This window comes from Pongo abelii, chromosome 2, assembly GCF_028885655.2.
Source record: "Pongo abelii isolate AG06213 chromosome 2, NHGRI_mPonAbe1-v2.0_pri, whole genome shotgun sequence".
Lineage (NCBI taxonomy): Eukaryota > Metazoa > Chordata > Mammalia > Primates > Hominidae > Pongo > Pongo abelii.
Window position 1 is genome coordinate 131,999,436 of NC_085928.1, and position 15,577 is coordinate 132,015,012.

The window sequence follows — 15,577 nt, forward strand, 5'->3', positions numbered from 1 at the left end:
CTTCCAAATAATTCATTCCATGGCCAAAGTAGACACTTAGAGAAACCCAAAGTCTAGGAGGTATGGAAATATACTCTGACCATGTTGAGACTGTGGGGAAGGTATAGATGCAGGGCAGTGTGAAGCATTGAAGGCAATAATTCAACTGTTCTTATTTGGCAGACAGGCCAAGGAATTATATTTTCCAGACAGAAGGGAGTAGTCATCAGTGTTGAGTAAAATGGAGAGGTTATGGGTCATGTAAGATGACTGTGAATGCCCAGTAGTTTTGACAACAAGATGGTAACTGGTAAATTAAATTTAATGAGGAATTCCGTGTATGTGTATGGAATGATAGAGGTGGGAGCCTTAGCTAAAACCAGGATTGAATTGTAAAATTAGACTCATACATATCTGATATCATACTCCATGTCCAGCTTTCCAAATAATTCAGGGATGTAGGCAATCAAGAAGCAGAGACAAATAAGAGAGGTGTCTGAGACATCCCACATGGTTACACTGGCACTTTCTTCCTTTGTTGCTTTTGTGCTCTCTGGTTCTGGGTAAAAAATGGGACCTCCAAGTGAGGAGATAATTACCTCACATAGCAGAGTGTATTTATGTGGCTAGTTCTATAATGCTGATAATTATACAAGTTGCCTGACATTCTCCAGGCAGCCATGCCTCACATAACTGATATTAGATTTATTTATTATCAGTAATCCTTAACCAAAGAATCTTGCTAAGGCCTTTGTATATATAAAGACTACTAGCAAATATTAGTCTATTTACCCAGAAGTCTAGTTGAAGAGGAAATTAGACCAGGTTACCTGCCTTCTTTTCCTTCTCCAGAGGGAAGAAAACTTGTCCTGTAAACAAATATGAGGTGGAGAGCAAGACTGTAAGCTAGATGTCAAAACCTTCTCTGAGTGATACACCATGATCTAGAAGTTTATAATGACTGCAGCTAGGAGGGAAAGTGGATGATCAAGTCACATAATGTCGAAAGATCCTTATCTCTAGAGCTTAAAAAAAACTATTGACACTCAACACTAGCTCTATAAGTATCTATTGAATGAGTTAAGGCATAAATGAATGAATGAGTCTCAGAGGGACAGAATTTTCTACAAGAGTGTGAGTAGTGAGTGTGAGCAGCATTTGGGAGGCAGGAGGATAATAATCCCTCTATTAAACCCTGACGTACATGCTGTACGCAGACTAAAGATCCATTATTTTGAGAGCTATAGAAGGAATCACATGTGAGGAGAGAGCTGAGCTTTTAAGGCAAGAAAGTAGAACATCAGAGAAGAGGTTGAGCATAGTTGCTGGTGCTCTAGAGGGCAGAGTGAAGGTCTCGGAAGGCGGGAGGAAGCAGGGTACTCATGTGTAAGAACATGCAGCATCTGTATGGATGATGTGCTCAAGAGTCAACTTTCTGGGGCAAGAGACCATTGGGGCTTTTATCTTGGAGTTTGACTAATAAAAACAGGGATGGCTGCCTTGATAAACTTAATCATATTTTGTGGAGAGATTCTGGTTATCTCTTCCTTAGTCTCTAATTCTAAACCTTTATTTACCTAAACTTGGAGAAAGAACACTGGTCGTGGTTCAATAGAATAGAATGATTTAGTATTTTGATAATGTCCTTTTACTCAAAGCAAAATATGTCTCTTGAATTAAAGCAAGTACATTTTCTCTCATCCATGATGATGTAAAATTCTATAGTACTGTGCTCAGCTTAATTTTTAAAAATCCTTTCTCGCACTCATGGACATGTAATTCAAAGTTTTCTCATTTATGGATCAAAACTACCACTCCTCTTAGTAGCTGTATGTTACTGGATGACCATTTAATCTCTGTGAGCTTCAACTTTCTTATTTTTAGAATAGTCCCTATTACTTTTAACTTGTAAAGTTTGGGGAGGAATATAATGAAATTCTAGACATAAAAGTAAATAGTGCAGAACATGGTATATAATTAGTACTCTCCTACCTTTTGGTAGGTTGATATTTAGCCAACTATATCTTCAAGCCTTTTCTTTATATATGTTTTTCTGGAGGTAATAGGGGTATGGGACCTAAGTATCCTTATGATTAAAGAGTTTATCCTTAAATTCAGTTTTGTAGAACAATTAGAGGAAAGAGAGAAAGACAGTCATGACAGAAAATCATCAATTTGAGCAATACTCCCTCTTCTTAGGAGTTTAATGGATGGTTTTCCTCTACCAACCTAATAACTCTTTGAAGGGGCTCAAATTTTCAGAGAGCGCATAAGGAGCCTACTGTTCTTTTCTGTAAGCCACAAAGAATATGGTTATTTAACAGGAAGCAGTAATGACTTCTTTCACATTCTTAATGAAAGAATATATTTTATATCTGTAGGTATTCGTATTTTATTCTCCATGGCACTTTAAGAGTTGATAAATGAAATTTGACATTTGGAGGCTTTTAAAGGGAAAAATATCTATATGTCAATACATCAATGCTTCACACATTGTACTGAGTCTATACACTTTTTGAGGATAATATGCTTTCGTTGGTTTCAAGTTACCAAAGAGAACATCACGTAGTAATTTCCTCCTACTGTTACCTAAGATACATGTGGATTACAGAGTAATTGGCTGCTACTTTTAGCAAAGAATCAGGTTATAGGTAATTTCATTAAAGTAAGTGATAGTTATAGACTGCCCTCTCTTTTTGCATCTAATGCAGTTGCAGGAAGTATTAAATTTAATTCAAGTCCTTAAAGGGTACGAAATATTCATGGCACTAATGACTGTAGTTATTCTGAAGCTCTCCATTTCACCCAGTGTTAAGTCCTATAAAATCATCCTGTTCCATGGACAGTATGTCAAGGCCACCTTTTCTCTGATACAGCTTTGGAACACTTAATGAATGCACAACATTTCAAGGAGGTTGTGTGGAACAAAGCTGTAATTACAATAAAGTTGTAACTAGTCCTCAAAGTGTTGCCTATATATTTTTTCTCTTTTCAACTAAAACCAAATAGGCATTAGTCTCTAACACCTTTTTTAAGCATCTCTAAGAATCCCTAATGACTATGACATTGATCCATGCAAGGGTCAATTCTTGGTCCTTATCTTACTTGACTTCTCAACACCATTGGATCTCTCACTGATTGTGTCCTTTTTCTTGCATGTTCTCTGATTGGCTTCTGGGTCACCAGGTCACCAACTCTCTCCTAGTTTCCCTTCCGTCTCACTGTTTGTTCATTCCCCGTCTCTTTTGCCGGTTCTCTTCCCTACCTCCCTCTTTCATTTCTTTGTTTTCTTAATGTTGGATTACTCACCGGCTCATTCTTTGGACCTCTTTTCTTCTTGGTCAACACCAGTTAATCTCATCTAATTCTTTTGGCTTGTCATATAATTTATATGATGATAGTACCCAATTCACATTTTCAGCTGAAATCTCTCTGAAATCCAGACTGTAAACCCAATTGTTCATGAAAATTTCTATTTATATGTCTAATAGTTATCTCAAGTTTAATATATCCACACTGAATTATTTTCTTTTACTCAATTCTGCTTCTCTTCCAGGCTTCTCAATTACATAAAAGGCAACTCTAGCATGTCAATTGCATAAGTCAATATTCGGAGCCATTTTGACATTTTTCTTTTCTCATACTGCACATTTAATCCATTGGCAAATCCAGCCAGATCTATCTTGAAAATATATCAGAATTTTACCACTTTCACCACCACTACTGCCAGCACTCTGATTCAAGCCACCATTATCTCTTTCCCGGATTTTTGCCATACTATCCTAATTAGTCTTTGCTTCCATCTTTGCTCACCTTCAGTCCATATCCTACTCTCCCACCAGAGTACTCCCATTTAAATATGTCCCATTGTGTCATCTACTGGTTAAAATGATGGCTTTCAATATTTCCTATCCCACTCAGAATAAAATCCAAAGTGCTTACAATGGCTGACAGGGTTCTGTATGATCTGGCCCCTGCTGTCTCTCTGACCCTGTCTCCTTCTCATCTCTCCCTTGCTTACTTCACTCCTGTCATATTGGCCTCCTTTGCTGTTCCTCAGTCACCAAATACACTCTTGCCTTAGTACTTTTGCGTTTGCTCTTTCCTCTGTCTGGAAAACTCTTTCCTCTGGTATCCTCATGGCTTGCTCCCTCACTTCCTTGTGTTGTTGCTGATAGGCCACCGTACCACTAAGCCATCTCTGACCATCCTATGTGGAATTCAACCCTTTTCTTTATCCCCACCCTTTCCCTTATCACTCTGTATAACCTATACTATGATAGATGATGCTATGAAGGAAAGACTAAATATTTATTCTTTTATTATTATCTGTCTTTCTCACTAGAATACAAACTTGTTGAGGACAGGGAACTTTATATCTTTTGCTCATTCCTTTGTCCTTGTGTTTAGTGTAGTGTATCCTTTAGACAAAATACTCAATCTATATTTGTCAAAGGAATAAATGAAGTGAGACTGAGCTTCTTTTTTTTTTAATGTGCAATGGTTAATCGTAACTTCACCAATTTTATTTCCTGAGGTCTTTCTCTGATTGTTAATTCTGCTGATCACCAAGATCAGCTGTATTGCTGGGCCGTTGAGCTTATAAAACTGGAGAGGGAAGTTTTAAAAAAATTATTATTATCATTATTAAAGGGCCAGTCTGGGTATGACTTGGCCCCAGAGAGAGATTGGATGGCCTGAATGGACAGGGCAGGGGTTGGGATAGGCCACAGAAATAGTTGTGAGAATAAGCTCATTGTTCATCTCAGGAGAAGTCCAAAAGTAGACAATCAGAGATAACTCTGATTATAGGGAGAGCACAATATCAAAAAGGGGAAAGCGGCAATTCAGGCAGATAGTCTGTGTCAGAAGGATCCTGCTACAGGTGAGCTGAAGTTCGGGAGCAGTACTTGATTCCACAGCATTAAAGAAATGGAGGAAAGACATAGAGCTCATAGGTAGAATTTTACAGAATTGAGGAAATATGAGGGAGCCTTTGGATTGAAAGAGCGTATGGATTTCTCGGTGAGATAAATAAGTAGCAAGGAAAGAAGACAGGTGGGGAGTACTAGAGGGCTAGAAATGGAAGGAATACATATTTGCATTTGTCAAAATATATAGGTGGACCACTTGCTTCAGAACCACACAAGTTGTTTATTAAAAATGCAGAGTCCCATGCTCCACCTCAGTTTATTGAGTCAGGATGAGTGGGGTGAAATCCTGGGCTCCTGTGGTGGTTCCATGATAAGGATCACCTGATATAGCCTTTTGATGAGAAAAGTGACAAAAAGGGAAGGAACAATTGATGAAACTAAAGATTAAAAGATTGTGATCAGAAGTTTTGGAATATGATACACCCTATGAGCCCTCTGGAACATGAAGAGGTTTTGGAAGGCTTATTGATTATGTGGTAAGAATCAGATTTATTTTTGTTGGTAGCACCATTTTATTTTCCTAGTTCTGGCTATGGCTAAGGAAGGATTGCATACACATCCCCATATACACACATATATATGCATGTATGCATACTTGTATGTATATCTTATTTTTCATGTCAAATATATTCTTTATAATGACATTGTCTGTGTGCCTGTGGAGGTAGGTATTGTTGAAAAATGTGCATTCACGCTGTGCATTGGAAAAGATACTTAGGGTTGCCGCATAGTTTATAATCATGAGTCAGAAACCGGTGGTCTGATCAGTATATCTGATCTATAGGTCATTTATTCATTGAAAAGTATCATAATTTATAAATTATAAATTTATTGCCAACTTAAAATTTGGATATTTTGCTTAAAAATCAGACTTCTGACTTTCAACAAGTCTAAATGTATGACAAATCCTAGTTTCCAAGTTTCTCAGGAGGAACAGAGAGGTTCTGCCCACTTTCTATGAAAGCTTCCTTCTGTAATTTGCCATAGTTTCTCCACTTCCCTACCCTTAGTTCACTTACTTAAATGACTTGCCTGGTCCATCCATGTGATAAAGTAATTTAATTCAGTGAATTGATTAATGGTTTGACCAACTAATTGGTCCACTCAATAAGGATGGGTGATTAAGTAGACTGAGAAAGAAATATTGTCTCGCTCATGTTCTTGACAACTTTTACAATTGAACTTTGTATTGATTATTCTGCCCTTGGGCCTTTAAATAAATTAAATCCAACTTCTAGTGAAAAGATGTTAGCAATAAGAGTTGATGTATCAACTTCTACCTAGATAACAAGAGAGATGTTCAAAAAGAATAAAGTGTAGTTCTTGATAACTTCCGTGTATTTTTTTCAGGTAGGATATAGACATGCCAATAAGAAGGATGACGCAGGCAGGTAACATAAAATTTACCTTTTTAAGATAACAAACATTTACTTCATTTTAAAAACCATTATACATTCTCTACATTTTTTATGATGAACATTTATTGCATTATATTTTTTAAATGCCACAAACTATGAAGGGTGGAAAAGAGATTGGAAATAGCTGGGTTATCAACATAGAGGAAGGACTTTTTCATGGACACAATTCAAATGAACTAAACATGCAGGAAAGGTATCCCAAAAGATTAAGCGAGTGGTAGTTATGTTACTAGTTGGAACGATGTTATTATAGTCAGCTTGTAACATGTGTAAAAGAACCTCCTCAAGTAGTGCAAAAAAACTGAATATAGATGAGCCAAAGCACTAATGGAGGTTATCTGATTCTCCTTCCTTAGTGGGGAGGACTCACAGAATACATGGGCTGCAATGCCTTGCCCTCAAGGACTGCTAGAATTTTCACATTCATCTGTGATTCTCTGGTGACAGGGAGTGATTTCAAAATTGTAACAGAGACTGCACTAAACTTCAGATTCAGAAAATCTGGGGTTAGTATTAGGAAGACCCAAGGCTAGTGTTAGGAACCAAAGATAAGAATTTTTAAAAGATAGGATAAGATAGTGGGGAATAAGGAAATTTACAAGATCACAACAGATAGATGAGTCTGGCCACGTACTGGGTAGACAAAGAAAGTTGCTGATGATGAATGTATTTATTTCCCCCACGAATATGGACTGTAAACACATAAATGTAATAATCAACATGTGGACATTGTATTTTATTGGACTGGTATTTTATCTTTGTATAAGACTGTCAGTCACTGGCATGAAGCCAATTATCAGAATATTTAGCATCATTTAGAAATGAAACAGTCATCAAATTAAGTGTTTTTGTTAAACCAATTGATACTTTTTTTTCCAAAACAAGGGCAAAACACTCTTTTTTTACTAGGAAATTAATGAACTTGGTCACTTCATATGCAGAAAATGCCAAACTACAGTAGCATACATCAGAGTATTATTCTTCACAGAAAATCAGTTTACAAAGTGCGTTAATTTTGGACTGGCAAAGCAAGATGGTCAAATAAAAGCCTCCAGCAATTATCTTGCAGATGGGAACACCAAATTGAACAAGTAGTCACACAAAAAAGCACATTTATAATAACCAAAAATCAGGTGAATGATTACAGTACCTGGTTTTAACGTCATATTAAAGAAAGAGGCACTGAAGAGGGTAGAAAAGATGGCCTTGAATTGCTGACACCACCCCTCCCCTATCCCTCATCAGCAGCCACATGGCATGGAGAGAGAATCTGTGTGCTTGGGGCAGGGATAGCACAGTGATTGTGGGACTTTGCATGGGAACTCAGTGCTGCCCTGTCACAGTAGAAAGTATCATGGGGCAGAACTCAGCCAGTGTCCACAGTGGGAGCATTTAGACCAGTCATAGCCAGAGGCAAATTTTCCATCCCAGCAATCAGAAGCTGAGTTCTGGTAAGCTCCAGCACCATGGGCTGAAGTACTCTGGAATACTAAGTAAACTTGAAAGGCAGTTTAGGCCACAAGGACTGCAATTCTTGGGCAAATCCTGTTGTGGTGCAGGGCTCAGAACCAGAGAACTTGGGGTGCACATGGCCTAGTGAGACACCAGCTGGAGTGGCCAAGGGAATGCTGGCATCACTTCTCCCCCAACCTCAGGCAGGGAAGATCATGGCTCCAAAAGAGACTCCTTTCTACTGCTTGAGGAGAAAAGAGAAGAAAGTAAACTTTGTAACTTGGATACCAGCCCAGTTACAGCGGAAGAGGAAGCCAGCCAGTGTCCTGAGGACCCCATGCCAGGCCCTATCTATCAGATCACATTTCTACACACACCTTGGGCCAGAGGGAACCCACAGCCTTGAAGGGAAGGACTCAGTCCTGGCAGGATTTATCACATGATGGCTAAAGAGCCGTTGGGCCCTGAATAATCAGCAGTAGTAGCAAGGCAGTACTCACCATGGGCCTTGGGTTAGACTCAGAGCAACACAGGCTTCATGTGTGACCCACCATATTCCAGCCTGTGGTGGTTATGGGGAGAGGCTCCTTCTGCTTGAGGAAAGGAAAGGGAAGAGTAAATGGGACTTTGTCCTGCAGCTTTAGTACCAGGTTGACCACAGTGGGGTAGAGCACCAAGTGGGCTCCTGGAGTCCCTGATTCCAGGCCTTGACTACTAAATGGCATTTACACACCTGCTCTGAGCCAGAAGGGAGCCCACTGCACTGAGGGAGAGACACAGGCCTGGAAGCATTCACCACAAGCTGACTGAAGAGCCCTCAGGCCTTGAGTGAACATCAATATTAGCCAGGCAGTATTCACTGTGGGCTTAGGGCAGTGGTGGCCACAGGAAGAGACTTCTCTACTTAAGGAGAGGGGAAGGACTTTGTCTTGCAGCCCGGATGCCAGCTTAGCCACAGTAGAATACAGCACCAGATATATTCCTAAGATTCATAACCCTGGGCCCTGGTTCTTGGATGGCATCTCCAGACCTGTCTGGGGCCAAGGGGGACCTTGCCACCCTGAAGAGAAGTACACAAGCCTAGACAGTTTTGCCACCTGCTGACTGTAGAACCTTTTATCCTGAGTTAACACAGGCAGCAGTCAGGCGGTGGTCACTGTGGGCCTTGGGCAAGACCCAGTGCTATGCTGGCTTCAGGCCTGACCCAGCACAGTTCTAGTAGTCGTGGACAGCGGTGCTTGTGTCACCCCTTACACAGCTCCAGGCAGGTCATCATAGAGAAAGAGACTCTGTTTGGGGGAAAGTAAGGGAAGAGAACAAATGTCTCTGTCTGGTAATTCAGGGAATTCTCCCAGATCTTACCCAAGACCAAGAAAACAGTATCTCTACAAGTCTGCAAGAGCCACACCATTATTGAACTTGGGGTGCCCCCTAATGCAGATAAAGCTGAAGCGATCAACAATTTGGATCACAACACCCAAGTGCCTTTGAATATTTGGAAAATCTTCTCAAGAAGGCCAGGTAAACACAAGTCCAGACTGAGAAGCTTATAATAAATACCTAACTGTTCAACACCCAGACACAGAAGAACATTGACAAGCATCAAAACCATCCAGGGAATCATGACCTCACCAAATAAGCTAAATAAGTCATCAGTGACCCATCCCAGAGATATGCAACCTTTCAGAGAATTCAAAATAGCCGTTTTGAGGTAGCTCAATGAAATTCAAGATTACATTGAGAAAGAAATCAGATTTCTATCAGACAAATTTAATAAAAAGATTGAAATAATTAAAAAGAATTAAGCAGAAATTCTGGAGCTGAAGAATGCATCACAGTTTCTTAACAGCAGAATTCATCAAGCAGAAAAAAAAGAATTAGTGAACTTGAAGACAGGCTATTTGCAAATTCACAGCCAGAGGACACAAAATAAAAAAAGGATTAAAAATATGAAGTATGCATACAGGATCTAGAAAATAGCCTTAAAAGGACAAATCTAAGAGTTATTAGCCTTAAAGAGGATGTGTAGAGAGATATAGGGGTAGAAAGTTTATCCAAAGGGAAAATAACAGAGAACTTCCCAAACCTTCAGAAAGGTATCAATAGCCTACAAGAACATTATAGAATACCAACCAAATTTAACCAAATTAAGACTACCTTAAAACATTTAATAATCAAACTCCCAAAGGTTAAGGACAAAGAAAGGATTCTACAAGCAGAAAGAGAGAGAGAGACAGAGAGAAAACATACAAAGGAGCTCCAATACATCTGGCAGCAGACTTTTCAGTGGAAACCTTACGGGTCAGCAGAGAGAGTCATAGCATATTACAAGCGTGGAAGAAAAAACAAAAACAACAACTCTTTTATCCTAGAATAGTGTATTCATTGAGAATATCCTTCAAACATGAAGGAGTAATAAAGACTTTCCCAAAAAAACAAAAACCAAGGAATTTCATCAATATCAAACCTGTCCTACAAGAAATGATAAAGAGAGTTCTTCCATCTGAAAGAAAAAGATGTTAATGAGAAATAAGAAATAACGTGAAGGTACAAAACTCACTAGTAATAGTAAGTACACAGAAAAAACACAAAATATTATAACACTGTAATTGTGATGTATAAACTACTCATATCTTGAGTACAAAGACTAAAAGATGACCTGATGAAAAATAATACCTGCAACTTTTCAAGCCAGAGATAGTATAAGGAGATATAAATAGAAACAAAAAAAAAGTTAAAAGGGGGAGGATGAGGTTAAAATGTAGAGTTCTTACTAGTTTTTTCTTTGGTTGTTTGTTTGTTTGTTTATGCAATCAGTGTTAAGCTGTCATTAATTTAAAATGTTGGGTTATAAGATGCTATTTGCAAGCTTTATAGTAACCTTAAGTCAAAAAACCAACAGATATACAGAAAATAAAAAGAAAGAAAACATACCACCAGAGAAAATCACCTTCAGAAAAAGAAAGACAGGAAAAAAAGACAGGAAGGAAGAGAAGACTACAAAACAACTGAAAAACAAATAACAAAATGTCAGGAGGAGGTCCTTACTAATCAATAATAACATTAAATGTAAATAGACTAAACTCTCCAATCAAAAGACACAGTGGCTGAATGGATTATAAAAAAAACAGACCCAGTGATCTCTGTTGCCTACAAGAAACATACTTCACCTCTAAAGACATACATAGACTGAAAATAAAGGGATGGAAAAAATATTCCATGCAAATGGAAACCAAAAAGAAAAAAAAAGAGTAGGAGTAGCTATACTTTTTATCAGACAAAATGGATAACAAGACAAAAACTGTAAAAAGAGACAAAGAAGGTCATTATATAGTGATAAAGTGGTCAATTCAGCAGGAGGATATAACAATTTTAAATATATATGCACCCAATACTGGAGTACCCAGATTAATAAAGCAAATATTGTTAAAGCGAAATTTAGACAGAGATAGACTGTAGTAAAATAACATGTGGAGACTTCAATACTGCACTTTCAGCATTGGACAAATCATCCTGACAGATATTTAACAAAGAAATATCAGACTTAATCTGCACTGTAGGCCAAATGAACTTAATAGATATTTACAGAACACTTCTTTTTTAAAAGATATTTATTTATTTATTTATTAGAGATGAGGAGTCTCACCGTGTATCCTAGGCTGGTCTCAAACACTTGGGCTCAAGTGTTCTTACATGGCCAGAGCAAAAGGAGGAGAGAGAGGGGAGGTGTCATACACTTTTAAACAACCAGATCTCATGAGAACCCTATCACAAGACAGAATTAGGGGGATGATCCTCAACCACTAGAAACCACCTCCGTGATCCAATCACATTCCACCAGGCCCCATCTCCAACATTGGGGATCAAAATTCAACATGAGATTTGGGTGGGGTCAGAGAGTAAACCATATCAGAGAGGAAAATAGCACACATGAGGTTTCATTTGTTTGTTTTAAATAGACTTTTTTTTTTTATATAGCAGTTTTAGGTTCACACCAAAACTGAGTAGAAAATTCAGAGTTCCCATATACCTGCTCCTTCACAACCCCACAGCCTCCCCAACTATCAACATCCCATACTATAGTGGTAATTTGTTCCAATCAATGAATCTACATTGACACATCACTATCACCCAAATTCCTTAGTTAAGATGAGGGTTCACTGTTGGTGTTGCACATTCTATGGGGTTTCGACAAATGTATAGTGATGTATATTCACCATTATGATATCATACAGTTTCACTGCTATAAAATCCCTCTGTGCTCTGTCTATTCATTCCTCCCTTCCCTCTAATCCCCGACAACCACTCATCTTTTTACTGTCTCCATAGTTTTGCCTTTTCCAGAATGTCATATAGTTGAAATCACATGGTATGTAGCTTTTCCTTATTGGCTTCTTTTATTTATTAATATGCATTTAACTTTCCTACATGTCTTTTCATGACAAGATGGCTAATTTCTCTTTAGTACTGAGTGATATTCCATTGTCTGGATGTACCACAGTTTATTTATCCATTCACCTACTGAAGGACATCTTGGCAATTTATGTGTCCAGGTTTTGGCAATTATGAATAAGCCTGCTATAAACATTCAGGTGCAAGTTTCTGTGTAGGCATAAGTTTTCAAAAACATGACTTTTTAAAATGATTTAAAATTTTTTCATAAAAATGGTAATGTTTTAAACCATGTTACTTTTATGTAATGTCACTATTTAGAAGACCTAAAAAAAGTCAGAATTTGTAATAATCACATTGTGATACCAACAACTAACATGATTTGATAGTTAAGAGTTGACACTGTCTTGTATTTTATGACTTTCATTTCTCATTGGAGAAACAAAATAATATATTAGTCACATTTACAAAAAATATCTAAAGCTTGTTATAGATTACAACTTAGAAAAACCTTCTAAAGCTGTACGCAAGCAGAACAGAAACTAGAAACCAGTCTACATTATTTTACAAGTTGAAACAGGCAATTTTTCTATTTGGAGGTATGCTATATTCATTAACTTAGCACATGATGGCGCTCTTAAAGTTGTGTGTTATGCAGAGATCTTTCCATCATTTATAAGCCCATGTTTGGGCTGTTGTTGCCATTGATGATCATGTACGTAAATTTGAAGTTTCATGTTTAGCAAATATAAAGAGCAAGAAAATAAATTGAAACTTCCTGGATATAAAATCTGATCTATACTCTAAGCTATTCAGAATTACATCATACACAATTGCTTTGAAAAATTTGCTGAAAAAAACTTACTCTTCATCACATTAAACTATTATTAGTGATAGTATTAGCTCACAATATTGCTCTATTGTTTCTAAAAGGGTTTTAAAAATAATCTAAAATTGATTTTCTATGTGTGTGCCAATTGCCTAATAAGTGTGTTGCAGATGCTGGAATCATCAAAAACACTGAGCTGAATAACAAGTCAGGTTTAAGAAGTAGGTGTACAGCCAAAGAGAAATAGACCTAGAAGGTAGGAAATCATCATGATAAAAGAGAGTGTGAGATTAACAGCAAAGTGGAAAGGAATTTAGAGGATCCAGAACATTTAAAGGCACTAAGTTGGGGTTTACCAGTTGAATTCTCTTTGACTTTTACTTTCATAATAGGATATTATTTTAATTATCTTTAAATCTTTCTTTCTCAGTTCCCTTCACTTAATCATTTAATCCTGAGTGACACCCTCCCCACCCCCCACCAACAAATGTCCATATCTTCCAAGTTAAGGCTTGGGCAATTTAATCTTCTTCTTTTTTATCTTCATATATTTTCCATGGGTGATTTTATACACTGTTAGTTTTATCTAGTAATTCAAAGCAAATGGCTTTTAAATCAATATTTCTGCCTCATCAATCTCTTCATTCATAGTCCATTTTTCAGCTACCAGGTACTTTTTGTCCTCAGAGACAAATTCCTCCCCAAAGGTGGGTTTCCTTAAATCCACAAACAAAGGTGACTTCCTCCTATTTTGAACTCCAATAGCATATTATTCCTCTGAAATTACCAGTCATGTACTTGTAATTAGTCATTTATCAGGTATATGTTGAATCCTTCATACTAGGTTTTATGTCTCTTGAGGTCTAGGACTACGTCTTGCTTTATTTATTAACCCTGCTCATCCTTATTGCTCCCTACAGTGCACACTTTATCTGCCATAGTGGATGGCGCATATAAGGCACCCAAAAATATTGGTTAAATTAGGCCATAACCTGGACCAGTATGTCCTCATGAGTCCTAGGCCCTTAGCTTCCTCCTTTCCCGTGGCTCAGGACCCAACAAAGCTAAGGAAAAGGCAATTCCAAGTTCTGTACCTCTCTGCTGAGGCTCACACAGGTTATTTTTCCTTGGAGACTCCAGGCAACAGAGATGGCCTTATTGCCGCAAGAGGCACGGTGGGGCTGCTCAGCATTCCTCTTCTGGCTGTGACCCTGCTGTTTCTGGCTGTGGCCCTGCTGTTTCAGCACTGTTTCCTGGTGCTGGTGGAAATCAAAGACTTTTCTGGGTCTGAGATGGAGCCTGCCATCTTGTGCTCACTCCATTGGCCCCACTTTCTTCAGGAGATGGTTTCTGGGGAGATGAAACCAGGAGCCCTCCCACTGTTGGTCCAGGAAGTTCTCTCATTCCATCTGCGCTGCCCTGCCGTGGTGGAGCTGTAGATGTTTTATAGTACGATGCATTCTGAAGGGTGCAGGGGGAGACTTGGTATATTCTGAGATCCTGACTATTCAGTTGGGTAAAAAAGGAGAAGCCAATACCTCCAGGACATTTCTAGAGGATAAGTTCTTCTATCTTCTTTCCATCCCAGAATACCTCAGTTGTTTACTCTGACATGAAGACACATCTCCCAGATAACTCAGCTGGAAAGGTTAGCTCTAAGGATGAAGACACCTTGGAAAGTTACAACAATGTCCTACTCATTTGACTTGTCCCTTATCCAAAGCCCCAGCCCGGTATAGTCCTCAAGGCCCCTGAAGCAACAAACTCATTCCAGCTTTCCAATTCTTCTAGCCCATGTGCATTCACTACCAAGAATTCTCATTCATCCCCTCTGCAGTGGGGATGGAATGGTCTCTGAACAACTTCACTAAAATGACCAGGATCCACAGTTAAGAGAAGACCCTGTATTACTTGTGGAGGGCCTGACCTAATATATCCCCCAGGGTCTGATTTAGGGAAAAGGGATAAAAAGAGAGAAGGACTGTTTTTGAAAAACAGAAGCACAAATTTTGATAAATTTGGATTTTCACAGAGATGACAAAGACTGAGTGATCACAATCTCTGTTTAATACATTAACAACAATTCTCTCACTAGAGAATCACTTGCGTCAGTTGGTTTAACCCTGAGTGGCCGCACAGATACTGCACTGACAATGCAAAGCCCCTTCATTGCTGCCTGCACAGGTTATACTGTCAGGATTCAGTCGCAGACAAAAGAAACCACCCCAAATGGTTTACAGAGAGGAATTTAAAAGAGGATATTAAGAGCTTTACAAAATCACCAGAAGAGCTGGAGATGTAGGCTCTAGGCTCAGCTTCCAGAAGCAAAAGGTAATTATGTTAATGTCGTTAGAAACAAAGTCTTGCAACATTAGAAAAAAGAGATACACATATAAAATTAAAAAGTGAAGTAACTCTGCAAACCTAAATTTGAATTGAAAATATCAGTATAAACTCATAATAAACTCTGTATTTTATTTAATACATATCTTTTAAAAAAAGATATGTATTTCCTAAGTCTGTCCACTGAAAAGGTCTAGAAATAATTACCAACCCATTAGCAAAAAGCACTC

The 15,577-nt window shown here is 38.2% G+C and overlaps 1 long non-coding RNA gene across 2 annotated transcripts in view; it reads left to right on the plus strand.

The window, feature by feature from the left end:
• Positions 1–12,037: 12,037 nt before the first annotated feature.
• Positions 12,038–15,577, plus strand: part of LOC129058614 (uncharacterized) — a 128,141-nt gene continuing 124,601 nt past the window's right edge. For both annotated transcript variants that reach the window (XR_008523850.1, XR_008523849.1), the window contains exon 1: positions 12,038–12,152. This is a non-coding gene — a long non-coding RNA (uncharacterized LOC129058614). The remainder of the gene's footprint in view (positions 12,153–15,577) is intronic.